At 42.8% G+C, this 17,512-nt stretch overlaps 1 non-coding gene across 1 annotated transcript; it reads left to right on the forward strand.

Annotated features, from left to right (window-relative positions):
• On the forward strand, window positions 1-74 carry TRNAT-AGU (transfer RNA threonine (anticodon AGU)). Its single transcript has one exon. It is a non-coding gene; the product is annotated as a tRNA-Thr (tRNA).
• The last annotated feature ends 17,438 nt before the right edge of the window (window positions 75-17,512 follow it).

A 17,512-nucleotide genomic window follows, 5' to 3' on the forward strand; every position in this document is an offset into this window, starting at 1 on the left:
GGCGCTGTGGCTTAGTTGGTTAAAGCGCCTGTCTAGTAAATAGGAGATCCTGAGTTCGAATCTCAGCAGTGCCTTGTATTTTCACAACATTTTCTCTTGATGAATGAAGGCATCAACGTATCCACCTGCATCAGGCTAAGATGGACAGTGTATCACAATGGAAGATTATAAAGATAATCTGTTTTCCCTTAGCCCAAACAGCAGCACAAGATGGGGTATTCCTGCCCCTGTGTGCTGTTAGGACAGGTGGAACTTTTAATTAGCTAACAGTTTTTCCCCCTATAAGAGGCCAGAGCGACCTCCTCCCCCCTGTGTTAGTCAAAAAGTATAAAAGGCAATATAACAATACAAACATTACCATAAACAATGGGAGGGAGCCTTGTGCTGCTGTTTGGGCTAAGGGAAAACAGATTATCTTTATAATCTTCCATTCCCCCTACGCCAAACAGCAGCACAAGATGGGGATCTAGCAAGTAAAATCCCAACTAGGGTGGGAGATCTTGGCAAGCAGATGCCAAGACAGAATGTCCGAAGGCTGTGGCATCTGAGCTGCGCCAGTCCAATCTGCAGTGTCTGGCGAACATCAGATGAAAACTCCAGGAAGCAGCGGAACATATCTGCTCTAAGGAGAGCGAGCGTCTCTCTGACCGGGAAGTTGGTCCAATTCCGGTACTGGTAGGTCTTGAGCGCGAAGAGAGCAAGCGATGGCCTCCCTGATCAATCTTGACAGGGTGGCTTTAACACCTTTGTTACGGCCGTAGGTATTGATGAGCAGGTTCTTCGAAAGGAAGCTGTACAATCCAAATATATGCGCAGATATATGCGACCCTAGGACAAAATCCCTGGATGAACCCAAGTTGAACCCTATCAGGGAAAAAGGTAATGAATGGCTCCGAGGCAGCCAAAGCTTGTAATTCTCCAATCCTTTTGGCAGAGGTAATTGCCAACAAGAAGGTTACCTTGTAGGAGAGATATCTCCAGTCCACTTCTGTTAAGAGTTCAAACGGGGGAGAACAAAGCCCCTGAAGAACCGCAGCCAAGTCCCATTGCGGGACAGGGGGCCGCATCTGAGGGCGGAGCCTAGAGGCCCCTTTAAGGAATTACTTTAATAGAGGATCTTGTTATAACCAGGTCCCTAGAAGAGCGGAAAGTGCTGAAACATGAACCTTCAGGGTAGCTGGAGTTAGCCCCTTATCCAGGTCACTCTGTAGGAACTCCAAGACCGATTCGATAGCAGAGTTATTAAGCTGCCTATCCGAGATCCTTTGGTAACTCCTGTTAGTTGAATCCGCTCTTGAATGGGCCAACGTTCTTAGAACGGCCTGGGATAATCGTCTATCTCCGTATACGATGCGGTCAACCTCCAGGCCATGAGGTTGAACCTGTCCAGGTCCTGGCAGAGCTGTCAGTTCAGAATTACCAGGTTTTGGACTTGTGGAAGCCTCCAGTAGGTCCCTTGACTCATTAGGATGAGGTGGGTAAACCATGCCCTTTTTTGGCCAGAACGGCATGATCACTATTGCCGAAGTCTGGTCCTGCCTGAGTTTCGCCAATACCTTCGGAATCATCAGAATAGGAGGAAAAACGTATGCCAGTTTGAACCTCCAAGGTATTGACAGGGCATCTACCGCCAAAGGATTGTCTTCCCGGTAGAGGGAGCAAAACCTTGTCACTTTGGCGTTGTACTGGGTGGCCATCAGGTCCACCTCGGGGAGACCCCACATCTCAGTGAGATGATGAAAGATGTCCGGATTTAGGGACCATTCGCCTGTCATCACCAGGCCTCTGCTTAGCTGATCCGCAAGGATGTTCCGCCCACCTTGAATATGAACCGCTGATAGTTGTGAAAGATTCCTCTCCACCAGGAGAATATTAGATTTGTCACCTGCAGAAGCGAGGGGGATCTGGTTCCCCCCTTGTTTGCTGATATATCGGACTGCTGTTAAGTTGTCTGTTTCACTCTCACAGCTTTCCCTTGCAGGTGGGGTGCAAACATTAGAAGCACACGGTGCACCGCAGTGAGCTCTCGCCAGTTGGACAAATGAGCCTTCTCTAAGCTGGTTCCAGGTCCCACGTACCAGGGTCTCCCCCAGAAGCACTCCCCATCTTGTGAGGGAGGCATCTGTGGTCAACAGGGTCCAGGATGTCTGGACCGTGGATTTCCCGTCTCTGAGCTGGGACCACCAAGCCAGTGATCGACGGGTTCTGATGGATAACTGGATAGGCTTCTGTAGCCCCGAAGGACTGTGGTTCCCGACTCTCAGGATCTCGCACTGTAAGGGGCGCATGTGCCATAGGGCCCACAGAACTGCCTTGATGGCTGCGGACATGAGACCTAGGACCTTCATGGCGGTCCTGATAGTAACCTTCCGGGTTGTGGATAGGTGATGAGCCGCTTGACCAATCTTCTCCTTCCAAGGAGGAGGCAGGGAGATCATCATGCTGAGAGAATCCAAGATAAACCCAGAAATTGAATCGGGGTAGATGGAACCACTACCGACTTCTGCCAGTTTATTAGCCAGCCCAGCTCATTTAGGAAAGCCACAGTGGATTCCAACTGTGTGGCAAGCACCTCCTTTGACCGGGCTTTTAGGAGCCATTCGTCTAGTTATGGGACAATAAGATCCCTTGGAGGCGCAGGGCGGCTACGACCGGGGCCACTACCTTTGTGAAGGTGTGGGGGGCCAAGGATTTGCCGAATGGGAGAGCTGTCTAGATAAAGTTGCTTGATGCCCTGGAGAGGGAGGGTCCTTACGTATTTGTCTGGCTTGAACAAGTTGAAGGACCGATGGATCTTGGATAAGCCGTGATCAGGCGGACATATGATGAGACCAAATAGCCTACCCAGCCGATCTAGATGTGCTCTCCTCAGAGAGGGAGGCATAGGTAGTCAACAGGGTCTGGCGTTAGATGGACCATGGCCACTCTCCACCAGAGAGGGATGCATCAGTGGTCAACAGGGTCCAGGTAAACTGGACCGTGGACTCTACATTTAATTTCATGTTCCTCCTATGGAATGCTTCTCTAGATGTGCTCTCCACCAGAGAGGGAGACATAGGTAGTCAACAGGGTCCGGCCTTAGCTGGACCGTGGACACTCTCCACCAGAGAGGGATGCATCAGTGGTCAACAGGGTCCAGATAAATTGGACCGTGGACTCTACATTCAATTTCATGTTCCTCCTATGGAACGCTTATCTGGATGTTCTCTCCACCAGAGAGGGAGACATAGGTAGTCAACAGGGTCCGGCCTTAGCTGGACCGTGGACACTCTCCACCAGAGAGGGATGCATCAGTGGTCAGCAGGGTCCAGATAAATTGGACCGTGGACTCTACATTCAATTTCATGTTCCTCCTATGGAACGCTTATCTGGATGTTCTCTCCACCAGAGAGGGAGACATAGGTAGTCAACAGGGTCCGGCCTTAGCTGGACCGTGGACACTCTCCACCAGAGAGGGATGCATCAGTGGTCAACAGGGTCCAGATAAATTGGACCGTGGACTCTACATTCAATTTCATGTTCCTCCTATGGAACGCTTATCTGGATGTTCTCTCCACCAGAGAGGGAGACATAGGTAGTCAACAGGGTCCGGCCTTAGCTGGACCGTGGACACTCTCCACCAGAGAGGGATGCATCAGTGGTCAACAGGGTCCAGATAAATTGGACCGTGGACTCTACATTCAATTTCATGTTCCTCCTATGGAACGCTTATCTGGATGTTCTCTCCACCAGAGAGGGAGACATAGGTAGTCAACAGGGTCCGGCCTTAGCTGGACCGTGGACACTCTCCACCAGAGAGGGATGCATCAGTGGTCAACAGGGTCCAGATAAATTGGACCGTGGACTCTACATTCAATTTCATGTTCCTCCTATGGAACGCTTATCTGGATGTTCTCTCCACCAGAGAGGGAGACATAGGTAGTCAACAGGGTCCGGCCTTAGCTGGACCGTGGACACTCTCCACCAGAGAGGGATGCATCAGTGGTCAACAGGGTCCAGATAAATTGGACCGTGGACTCTACATTCAATTTCATGTTCCTCCTATGGAACGCTTATCTGGATGTTCTCTCCACCAGAGAGGGAGACATAGGTAGTCAACAGGGTCCGGCCTTAGCTGGACCGTGGACACTCTCCACCAGAGAGGGATGCATCAGTGGGCAACAGGGTCCAGGTAAACTGGACCATGAACTCTTCATCCAATTCCACTTTATTCCTATGGAACTTTTGTCTAGATTCGCCCCACTAGTGAGAGAGGGGCGTTTATAGTCAACAGGGTCCAGCGCTAGCTGGACCATGGACATCCCGTCCTTAAGATGGAACACCACCTGGATGAAAGACAAATTTTGAGGAATAACTAAATTGGCTTGACCCAGACTGCTGAGTTTTTTGTCAGCTGGATGACACAGCCTCCTCCATCCAATTCCTCATTGCCCGTATGGGAATCTCCTGTAGATGCGCTCTCTACCGGAGAGGGCTGTCTCTGTGGTCAACAGGGTCCAGACTATCTGGACATGGACATCCAGCCCTTAAAATGAAGCCCCTCCAGGCCCCACGGGTTGTGATTCCAGGCCTCAGACTTACCTTCTGCAGGCCGCATGCGCTATATGGCCCAAGGGACTGCAACTGCAGACCCTGACATAAGATCCAGTAACCTTTGGCAGTTAGGATGGAAACCCGCTGTATCACCTATAAATAATGCACTGCTGATATGATCTTTTCCCACCTAGAGGAGGGAGATTTTCAAGCAGACAGAGTCCAGCATGAAGTTTAGAGACTTTCTCCATGTGAATGGACCATGAGAACCACAAGTACCTTATTAACTTTTTTTTTTTTTTTTTTTTTTTTATATCACAAATGCAAAGTGCAACTGGGATTGAACCCAGGATACTGTGGATTCAGGCATACAAGTCTGTAACCCTACAGCTTGAGCCACTAGGGATTCTATTTCTAAGTAAGACCTCTTATGAAAACTGGGAGAGGGAACCTTACCAGAAATCTGCATGTACTCCTTCACCCAGGAGATGACAACAATAAATGAAGGGCTCCTAGCTGGAGGACCCCGTACTGACAGCAGTGCAGACATGCATAACCTTACAACAAATTGCCTTAGAGCATCCACCATCATGTGAGCAATAAGCAAATATGCACCTAATAAGTAATGATAGTACATAGGTATATGAACCCTTCTTTTAGGTTCACAGCATATAGTCCCCGCTTAGGAATTAAATGCACATTGAAAAACCGCAAGAAATACAAAAATTTGGTTGGATCTTACCATAATGGCGGTGAATCGACTTCGATATTGTGAAGTTGACAGAGTGCCCATAGCAAATAGAAATTAGTGCTTTTAGTCTCTGCAGTGAACACAGAGGGAAAGCTGAAAGAGGACACGGCTTACCTTACTGCAGGGCAATAAATGAACTGCAGCTGAAAAAGTCAGTAACCTGCACAAGGCCGGTAAGACAAAAGACTGCAGTATAAACCTAGATCTTTCACTCAGAAAGAAGGGAAAGAGAAGAAAGGATCTAAGACACCTTATTCTAAACCATAGAGGAGGCCACAGCCTCCTCCACCTGTCCAGTCGCATAGGACAGAAAAAAACACAGGGGGGAGGAGGTCGCTCTGGCCTCTTATAGGGGGAAAAACTGTTAGCTAATTAAAAGTTCCACCTGTCCTAACAGCACACAGGGGCAGGAATACCCCATCTTGTGCTGCTGCTTGGCGTAGGGGGAAACCCAAATGGGTTCACGTTTTTGATCCTTGGTTTGGGATAAAAGGAAGTTTTCATCCAGAAAACCTTATCATGACTCTCACGGCCATCTTTTACACAGCAAGAACAAGGGGTTTGTATACAGGGTAGTGTGGTGCCAAAAAATGAGAGAGCCAAAGATGTAAACTCTATAGAGGTATACAGGAAACTTTACTATGTACTCTAGGATTAGTTGTGTTTAGTTATTGAAGGTTACGCTCTGCCTCCCGTAAGAAGAAGAAACCTGCCCAGATGTCAGGCTTCACATAGACCTTACACGTAAGCAAGCCAAACACATCAGATACGTGACCTACCGAAACCTACATCAGTGATCTCAGCACAACTCGCGGAGAATTTATGGATCACAGTAAGAAATGTAAGGTTGTAGTTGTGGCCGAGTGGTTAAGGCGATGGACTAGAAATCCATTGGGGTTTCCCCGCGCAGGTTCGAATCCTACCGACCACGGTTTTGGTTCACTGTTTCCAGTAAACCTCAGTAAAACAAACTATGTTACACCTGGTATAATTTACATTCTTAGACTTATGAGACTTCTTAAAAATGTCTTAGAGGTGAACAAGTTCTTTCATTATGAACTAGCTGGACCATAGTAAAAAGCTTAGTTTCAAAGCATTTTCATAACTTCCAACCAAGCAGGATTCTGAGGGACAGTGTTGGATTTTGGGTTGTATCCCGCAGTCCCAGTTGGCGGGAGGTATGTCCCAGATTCAACTCATCTGTGCCCGGAGGACTTACAGCAACCCGTGCGCTGTAGGTGCGATGTGATGACGTCACTCACATCTCTCCTACATTCCTCAAGGAGAAGAGACTGCCTACACAGTGGCAGGGGAGCAAGGAGAGGTGAGTATCAGTGCTTTTTAATGTTAAACTGTGGAGTCAAATTAACATACAAAATACGCAGCCGGGTCCCTGCACTTATAAATAATAGTCCCCTAATATCAGTAATTGTCCCTCCTTTATAAATAATAGTACTACCTTATAGATCCCACTTTTAAAAATAGTCCCCATTTATAGCCCCCTATTATAAATACTAGTTTTACTTTATTTATACAGGGAATCTTATTATTTATAAGGGAGAACTATTATGAGGGGGGAATTTATTTTTTTAAAGAAGGTTTTTTAAGAAAAAAACTATTATATCCTATCCTTCCTTCCTATCCTTCCTCCTTCCTTCCTACCCTATCCTACTTCCTCTTATCCTATCCTACTAAGCCTTGTTATAAATGTGAAAGTTTGGATGTTTGTTCCTCAATCACGCAAAAACGGCCAAACGGATTTGAATGAAATTTGGCACATAGATAGATTGTAACCTCAATTAAAATATAGACTACTTTTTATCCCGGTAAATGACATGGCTTCACTACTGTTATGAATTATGTTCACATACTATATTACACTGCACTTGCAGCAACCTTATCTCAGGTCCCAGGGCTGTTATCTCTCTGTGTAAACACATGCTAACTCTCAGTGTACCTGCAATTGCATATTATCTGATCAGCTCCAGGCACTGCTGACACACTGTATGGGAAAACACCTTTAATACAAATTGCTAGTTTCTAAATTTTAAACATGCCAGGAAAAAGAAAATCTAATTTGTCGCAAAGAACGAGAGCTATGAAGGAAGCCAGAAGTCACAGACGTCTCAAGCGGAGCTGAGGGAGATCATAGATGCCAACAACACGCTCATTATATGGCGTCCCAGTGAGCTGCTGAGATACCGAAACAATAACAGGCATGGTGCGAAGAACAACTTCAGTGCCAGTACTGGAGTAGGCGGATCATCAATGCCAGCAACATGCTCATTATATGATGCCCAGCGAGCTGCTGAGATAAACACGGGCACAACTCAAGGAACAAGTTCAGCGGCAGGACAGATTGACATTTGCTGAAACACCGGAGCATGCGGAACATCAGTGCCAACAACACACTCATTATATGGCTTCCCATCAAGCTGCTGAGATGCCGGAACGATCCTGGGCACAGCACAAGCAATGCGTTCAGCGATAGGCCAGCTTGACAGCTGTCGAAATGTCGGAGCAGGCGGATCATTAACACCAACAACACACTCATTATATGGCGTCCCAGCGAGCTGCTGAGATGCCGGAACAATCACAGGCATGGTGCGAGGAACAAGTTCAGCAGCAAGACAGCTTAAGAGCTGCCAAAACGCCGAATCGGGCAAACCATCGACCGAAGCAATTTGCTGAATATAGGCGGATCATTCACTCCAATAGCACACAGTCGAAGTCGCGGGCAGAAGCTAGTATATATATATATATATATATATATATATATATATATATATGGACATTTTTTTATTTCTTTTTTATTTACTTGTATTTTTTAAGGGGGCTATTATTTTTAATATTTCTATAATGTAATAGCCCCCTTATAAATAATAGTTCCTCCCTCATAATAGCCCTCCTTAAAAATAACAGTTTTCCCACTATAGATAATACTCCCTTATGAATAATTTGTCCATGTTCAGAAGTAAGTGCCCCCTCATGTGTCCATGTTCAGAAGTAAGTGCCCCCTCATGTGTCCATGTTCAGAATTAAGTGCCCCCTCACAGGGGTGAACCTACCCCTTTCGCTGCCCGAGGTGAATTACAGAAAGCCGCCCCACCCCGGGAGGAGGGGGCGGAGTGAAGGGGCGTGACGGAGCGCACGGGGCGTGGCGGAGCGAAGGAGGCGGGGCTTAGCGCCGTTCGCAGGCAGAGAGCAGGCACGGAGAGGACCTGCTCTCTGCCTGAGCGTGAGGGGAGGCTGCTGGAGCAGCGCTGCTCCAGTGGCCTCCCCAAACCACTGCTCGGTGCTAAGCCAGTCCAGGACAGCTTGTCCTGGACTGGCTTAGATAATCAAAAATGCCGCCCTCCCTGGGGTCCTGACATAGCCTCGGTCATCTCATGGGAGGTGCCGCGCTGCCCCCTCATCAGTAATTGCTCCCTTTGTCTTTAAAAACAACAACAATATTTATACTCACCTCACCATGATTTACAGATGACTGGAGCAGTAGACATCTCTTGTTGTTGCACTCTGGTGCAGGTCCGGGCCACGGCGCGGTCCAGTGACATCATCAGCTGTGCCGGGACGTCCTCCACAGACATTACTGTAAGTATTATATGGCAGAGTAAGGACATTACAGCTCCCTGCCTTGTCATATGACTCATCTGTAGCTCACCGATACAGATGTGAGGGGAACAGAAACGCTGGTGGCCAGATCCGAGGCCCCCATAATCATAGGGCCTGGTGCCAGGGCACAATTTGCACTATGGTTAAAGCGACCCTGTGTGACCGCACATAATATTATATGTGACCGTACACACTATATACAGGAATACGTGACTGTACATAATAATATCGCCCTCACCTTGGTGATCGCCATGTGACTTCCGGCTTTATTCTGTGCATTGATTCTTCCAATCACATGATCTTTCTGGTCACATGGTTTGCATCACTATTACCTTGACGACTGTCATGTGACCTCTGACTTCATTCAGTAGGCGGTATTCTTTGCATTGATTCTTTTGATCACATGATCTTTCTGGTCACATGGTTTGCATCATGTGACCGCTGACTACATCCTGTAGGCGGTACTCTCTGTTATTGGTCTCCCCGGTCACGTGATCTGTATACAGCTGTTGATTGGCTGCTTATTCCTATTTTAACCCTCTCTTTGCATCATGGCACCAACTCTTGACAAAGGCACGTACGCTGAAACGTGTGTCGGGGTGGGCCTTCTGCTGTAGGTGCAGTGTCTGGATGCAGCATGGGTATGTAATGCTATATACGTACACTTGTATTACCTCTCTCTCTCTCCCTGGATGTGACTGGGTCGCTCTTTCTGGTTTACATGCTACCATTGCTATTATGGGATACATTATTTACGCACATAGATTCTTGACCTAATTGTCTGTATACTTTTGTATCACTTTTTTGACGTACATCTGCTTATTGACATTGTGTGTATGTTCCCATCCCTATCCCCCTGGTGTTGCGCTGCGATTGTGCCCCTGTACCTTCCTCCTTGGCCCTTATTAATTCTCGTGTGTTGTGTCCCCCCTTGTCTGTTGTCTTTTTATTATGTTTCTATACAATACGGTATATTATACATGTTCATTCTCCTGTACTTCGCCTTTCTTTTGTGTTTCTATAATATAAGTGACAGTACAGATTATATACAGGTGTATGTGACTGTACATAATATAAGTGACAGTACAGATTATATACAGGAGTATGTGTATATAATATAAGTGACAGTACAGATTATATACAGGTGTATGTGTCTGTACATAATATAAGTGACAGTACAGATTATATACAGGTGTATGTGTCTGTATATAATATAAGTGACAGTACAGATTATATACAGGAGTATGTGTCTGTATATAATATAAGTGACAGTACAGATTATATACAGGTGTATGTGACTGTACATAATATAAATGACAGTACAGATTATATACAGGAGTATGTGACTGTATATAATATAAGTGACAGTACAGATTATATACAGGAGTATGTGTCTGTATATAATATAAGTGACAGTACAGATTATATACAGGTGTATGTGACTGTACATAATATAAATGACAGTACAGATTATATACAGGAGTATGTGACTGTATATAATATAAGTGACAGTACAGATTATATACAGGAGTATGTGTATATAATATAAGTGACAGTACAGATTATATACAGGAGTATGTGTCTGTATATAATATAAATAACAGTACAGATTATATACAGGTGTATGTGTCTGTACATAATATAAGTGACAGTACAGATTATATACAGGTGTATGTGTCTGTATATAATATAAGTGACAGTACAGATTATACACAGGTGTATGTGACTGTATATAATATAAGTGACAGTACAGATTATATACAGGTGTATGTGACTGTATATAATATAAGTGACAGTACAGATTATATACAGGTGTATGTGACTGTATATAATATAAGTGACAGTACAGATTATATACAGGTGTATGTGACTGTATATAATATAAATGACAGTACAGATTATATACAGGTGTATGTGACTGTATATAATATAAGTGACAGTACAGATTATATACAGGTGTATGTGTCTGTACATAATATAAGTGACAGTACAGATTATATACAGGAGTATGTGTCTGTATATAATATAAATGACAGTACAGATTATATACAGGTGTATGTGACTGTATATAATATAAATGACAGTACAGATTATATACAGGAATATGTGTCTGTACATAATATAAGTGACAGTACAGATTATATACAGGGGTATGTGACTGTATATAATATAAGTGACAGTACAGATTATATACAGGTGTATGTGTCTGTATATAATATAAGTGACAGTACAGATTATATACAGGTGTATGTGACTGTATATAATATAAATGACAGTACAGATTATATACAGGTTTATGTGACTGTACATAATATAAGTGACAGTACAGATTATATACAGGTGTATGTGACTGTATATAATATAAGTGACAGTACAGATTATATACAGGTGTATGTGACTGTATATAATATAAGTGACAGTACAGATTATATACAGGTGTATGTGACTGTATATAATATAAATGACAGTACAGATTATATACAGGTGTATGTGTCTGTACATAATATAAGTGACAGTACAGATTATATACAGGAGTATGTGTCTGTATATAATATAAGTGACAGTACAGATTATATACAGGTGTATGTGACTGTATATAATATAAGTGACAGTACAGATTATATACAGGAGTATGTGTCTGTATATAATATAAGTGACAGTACAGATTATATACAGGAGTATGTGTCTGTATATAATATAAGTGACAGTACAGATTATATACAGGAGTATGTGTCTGTATATAATATAAGTGACAGTACAGATTATATACAGGTGTATGTGACTGTATATAATATAAGTGACAGTACAGATTATATACAGGTGTATGTGTCTGTACATAATATAAGTGACAGTACAGATTATATACAGGTGTATGTGACTGTATATAATATAAGTGACAGTACAGATTATATACAGGAGTATGTGACTGTACATAATATAAGTGACAGTACAGATTATATACAGGAGTATGTGACTGTACATAATATAAGTGACAGTACAGATTATATACAGGAGTATGTGTATATAATATAAATGACAGTACAGATTATATACAGGAATATGTGTCTGTACATAATATAAGTGACAGTACAGATTATATACAGGGGTATGTGACTGTATATAATATAAGTGACAGTACAGATTATATACAGGTGTATGTGTCTGTATATAATATAAGTGACAGTACAGATTATATACAGGTGTATGTGACTGTATACAATATAAATGACAGTACAGATTATATACAGGTTTATGTGACTGTACATAATATAAGTGACAGTACAGATTATATACAGGTGTATGTGACTGTATATAATATAAGTGACAGTACAGATTATATACAGGTGTATGTGACTGTATATAATATAAGTGACAGTACAGATTATATACAGGTGTATGTGACTGTATATAATATAAATGACAGTACAGATTATATACAGGTGTATGTGTCTGTACATAATATAAGTGACAGTACAGATTATATACAGGAGTATGTGTCTGTATATAATATAAGTGACAGTACAGATTATATACAGGTGTATGTGACTGTATATAATATAAGTGACAGTACAGATTATATACAGGAGTATGTGTCTGTATATAATATAAGTGACAGTACAGATTATATACAGGAGTATGTGTCTGTATATAATATAAGTGACAGTACAGATTATATACAGGAGTATGTGTCTGTATATAATATAAGTGACAGTACAGATTATATACAGGTGTATGTGACTGTATATAATATAAGTGACAGTACAGATTATATACAGGTGTATGTGTCTGTACATAATATAAGTGACAGTACAGATTATATACAGGAGTATGTGACTGTACATAATATAAGTGACAGTACAGATTATATACAGGAGTATGTGACTGTACATAATATAAGTGACAGTACAGATTATATACAGGAGTATGTGTATATAATATAAATGACAGTACAGATTATATACAGGTGTATGTGACTGTATATAATATAAGTGACAGTACAGATTATATACAGGTGTATGTGACTGTATATAATATAAGTGACAGTACAGATTATATACAGGTGTATGTGACTGTATATAATATAAGTGACAGTACAGATTATATACAGGTGTATGTGACTGTATATAATATAAGTGACAGTACAGATTATATACAGGAGTATGTGTCTGTATATAATATAAATGACAGTACAGATTATATACAGGTGTATGTGACTGTATATAATATAAATGACAGTACAGATTATATACAGGAATATGTGTCTGTACATAATATAAGTGACAGTACAGATTATATACAGGGGTATGTGACTGTATATAATATAAGTGACAGTACAGATTATATACAGGTGTATGTGTCTGTATATAATATAAGTGACAGTACAGATTATATACAGGTGTATGTGACTGTATATAATATAAATGACAGTACAGATTATATACAGGTGTATGTGACTGTACATAATATAAGTGACAGTACAGATTATATACAGGTGTATGTGACTGTATATAATATAAATGACAGTACAGATTATATACAGGTGTATGTGTCTGTACATAATATAAGTGACAGTACAGATTATATACAGGAGTATGTGTCTGTATATAATATAAGTGACAGTACAGATTATATACAGGTGTATGTGACTGTATATAATATAAGTGACAGTACAGATTATATACAGGAGTATGTGTCTGTATATAATATAAGTGACAGTACAGATTATATACAGGAGTATGTGTCTGTATATAATATAAGTGACAGTACAGATTATATACAGGTGTATGTGACTGTATATAATATAAGTGACAGTACAGATTATATACAGGTGTATGTGTCTGTACATAATATAAGTGACAGTACAGATTATATACAGGTGTATGTGTCTGTACATAATATAAGTGACAGTACAGATTATATACAGGTGTATGTGTCTGTACATAATATAAGTGACAGTACAGATTATATACAGGTGTATGTGTCTGTACATAATATAAATGACAGTACAGATTATATACAGGTGTATGTGTCTGTACATAATATAAGTGACAGTACAGATTATATACAGGTGTATGTGACTGTACATAATATAAGTGACAGTACAGATTATATACAGGTGTATGTGTCTGTACATAATATAAGTGACAGTACAGATTATATACAGGAGTATGTGTCTGTATATAATATAAGTGACAGTACAGATTATATACAGGTGTATGTGACTGTATATAATATAAGTGACAGTACAGATTATATACAGGTGTATGTGACTGTATATAATATAAGTGACAGTACAGATTATATACAGGTGTATGTGACTGTATATAATATAAGTGGCAGTACAGATTATATACAGGTGTATGTGACTGTATATAATATAAGTGACAGTACAGATTATATACAGGAGTATGTGTATATAATATAAATGACAGTACAGATTATATACAGGTGTATGTGACTGTACATAATATAAGTGACAGTACAGATTATATACAGGTGTATGTGACTGTATATAATATAAGTGACAGTACAGATTATATACAGGAGTATGTGACTGTACATAATATAAGTGACAGTACAGATTATATACAGGAGTATGTGACTGTACATAATATAAGTGACAGTACAGATTATATACAGGAGTATGTGTATATAATATAAATGACAGTACAGATTATATACAGGTGTATGTGACTGTATATAATATAAGTGACAGTACAGATTATATACAGGTGTATGTGACTGTATATAATATAAGTGACAGTACAGATTATATACAGGTGTATGTGACTGTATATAATATAAGTGACAGTACAGATTATATACAGGTGTATGTGACTGTATATAAGTGACAGTACAGATTATATACAGGTGTATGTGACTGTATATAATATAAGTGACAGTACAGATTATATACAGGTGTATGTGTCTGTACATAATATAAGTGACAGTACAGATTATATACAGGAGTATGTGACTGTACATAATATAAGTGACAGTACAGATTATACACAGGAGTATGTGTCTGTATATAATATAAGTGACAGTACAGATTATATACAGGTGTATGTGACTGTATATAATATAAGTGACAGTACAGATTATATACAGGAGTATGTGACTGTACATAATATAAGTGACAGTACAGATTATACACAGGAGTATGTGTCTGTATATAATATAAGTGACAGTACAGATTATATTATATACAGTCACATACTCCTGTATATAATCTGTACTGTCACTTATATTATATACAGTCACATACACCTGTATATAATCTGTACTGTCACTTATATTATATACAGTCACATACACTTGTATATAATCTGTACTGTCACTTATATTATATACAGTCACATACTCCTGTATATAAGTGACAGTACAGATTACCATATTTTACGGACTATAAGGTGCACTGGACTATAAGCCGCATTGCCCATGAGCGCCTTATAGTCCGTCTCTGTTCATATATAAGGCGCACCGGACTATAAGCCGCAGTCCGGTGCGCATTATATGTTCTTGAAAGCGGCGGCAGGCAGACTTTGCCAGCGGCCGCTTAACCCCCCGCGTGCCAGCCGCTTCTATTGGAAGCGCTCGGCAGGCGAGGAGGGGCTCTATCAGCAAAATCATGCTGATAGAGCCCAAACGTAATGTTGTGAAACTTACCGAGCGGTGCAGGGTGGGCGGGCATTCAGGCCTCCTCTTCCTCCGATGTTCCGTCCTCCTCCTCCGCCGCTCGCTGATAATGGCCTGGGCGCATGCGCAGTAGTAGAAGCATTATGATATTGCGCATGCGCCCAGGCCATTAGTTCGCGAGCGCCGGAGGAAGTGGTCAGGACATCGGAGGAAGAGGAGGCCTGAATGCCCGCCCGCCCTGCACCGCTCGGTAAGTTTCACGTTCTGTTTCAGCGTGACAGCAGGGCTGCCGGACACTTCCCATTCATTTCTATGGGAGCCGGCATGCGAGCGCTCCCCATAGAAATGAATGGACTGCTTTTTTCCATTCATTTCTATGGGGAGCGCTCGCATAGAAATGAATGGGAAGTGTCTGTCCATTCATTTCTATGGGGAGCGCTCGCATGCCGGCTCCCATAGAAATGAATGGGAAGTGTCTGTCCATTCATTTCTATGGGGAGCGCTCGCATGCCGGCTCCCATAGAAATGAATAGGAAGTGTCCGGCAGCCCTGCTGTAACGCCGGCGTGTACTGCTGTGATACACGCCGGCGTTCCGTACTGTGAATGCACCCTTACGGTGCCTTTTATGTATGTATGGAAGCGGCACGCAGACTTTGCCGCCGCTTCCATCCATATATATGGCGCACCGGACTATAAGCCGCACTTACGATTTCTGAGGAAATCGTAGGTTTTTATGTGCGCCTTATAGTCCGGAAAATACGGTATATACAGGAGTATATGTCTGTACACAGGGCCGCCGATAGGCCAGTACTACTGCTACTGGCATCAGGGACCCGGCCAAATTTAAAAATGGGGGGGGGGCCCGGGCCTCCTGGCGCCGGCAGCAGTCATTGTATGTCCTGTTTATTTCAACTCAGATCTGCGTCCAGAGGACGCAGATCTGAGTTGAACACATACGCGGCTAAAGCAAGGAGCTGACACAGGTCAGCTCCTCGCTTCGCCGCTGCCGCCTCTCTCGCTGACACATATGCGGCTGAAGCGAGGAGCTGACCTGTGTCAGCTCCTCGCTTCGCCGCTGCCGCCGGCTACCCGGCAGTGTAGATGCGATGTGATGACGTCACATCGCGTCTACAACTGTGCGCCAGTAAGAGAGAGAGAGAGGTGCGCAGAGAGCAGCGGGGGAACGAAGGAGAAGGTAAGTGTAATGTGGAACTTGAAACTGGGGGCAGATGAAGGAGAGAACGGCATGACACTGGGGGCAGAGATGGAGGGGACATGAATCTGTGGGCAGAAATGGAGGGGACATGAATCTGGGGCAGAGATGTGGGGGAAATTAATCTGGGGGCAGAGATGGAGGGACATGAATCTGGGGGCAGAGATGGAGGGACATGAATCTGGGGGCAGAGATGGAGGGGACATGAATCTGGGGGCAGAGATGGAGGGGACATGAATCTGTGGGCAGAGATGTGGGGACATGAATCTGTGGGCAGAGATGTGGGGACATGAATCTGTGGGCAGAAATGGAGGGGACATGAATCTGGGGGCAGAGATGTGGGGACATGAATCTGTGGGCACAAATGGAGGGGACATGAATCTGGGGGCAGAGATGGAGGGACATGAATCTTGGGGGCAGAGATGGAGGGACATGAATCTGGGCGGCAGAGATGTGGGGACATGAATCTGTGGGCAGAAATGGAGGGGACATGAATCTGGGGGCAGAGATGGAGGGGACATGAATCTGGGGGCAGATGAAGGGTGTATATGAAGCTGGGGGAGAGACGGAGGGGGGACATATAATTTACGGGTGACTGTAGGAGGATTATACAGTGTGCGGGCACATGAAAAATTAATGAGTGGGCGGAGTCAACATAACAGTGGGTGGGGCTAAATTTTCCGCGGCGCGCAAAGCGTGCCGCACATTTTGTCCCTCTCTTGGTTCTTCAAAAGTTGGGAGGTATGGGTACAGGGGGCAA

This window comes from Leptodactylus fuscus, chromosome 5 (genome assembly GCF_031893055.1).
Source record: "Leptodactylus fuscus isolate aLepFus1 chromosome 5, aLepFus1.hap2, whole genome shotgun sequence".
NCBI classification, from domain to species: domain Eukaryota; kingdom Metazoa; phylum Chordata; class Amphibia; order Anura; family Leptodactylidae; genus Leptodactylus; species Leptodactylus fuscus.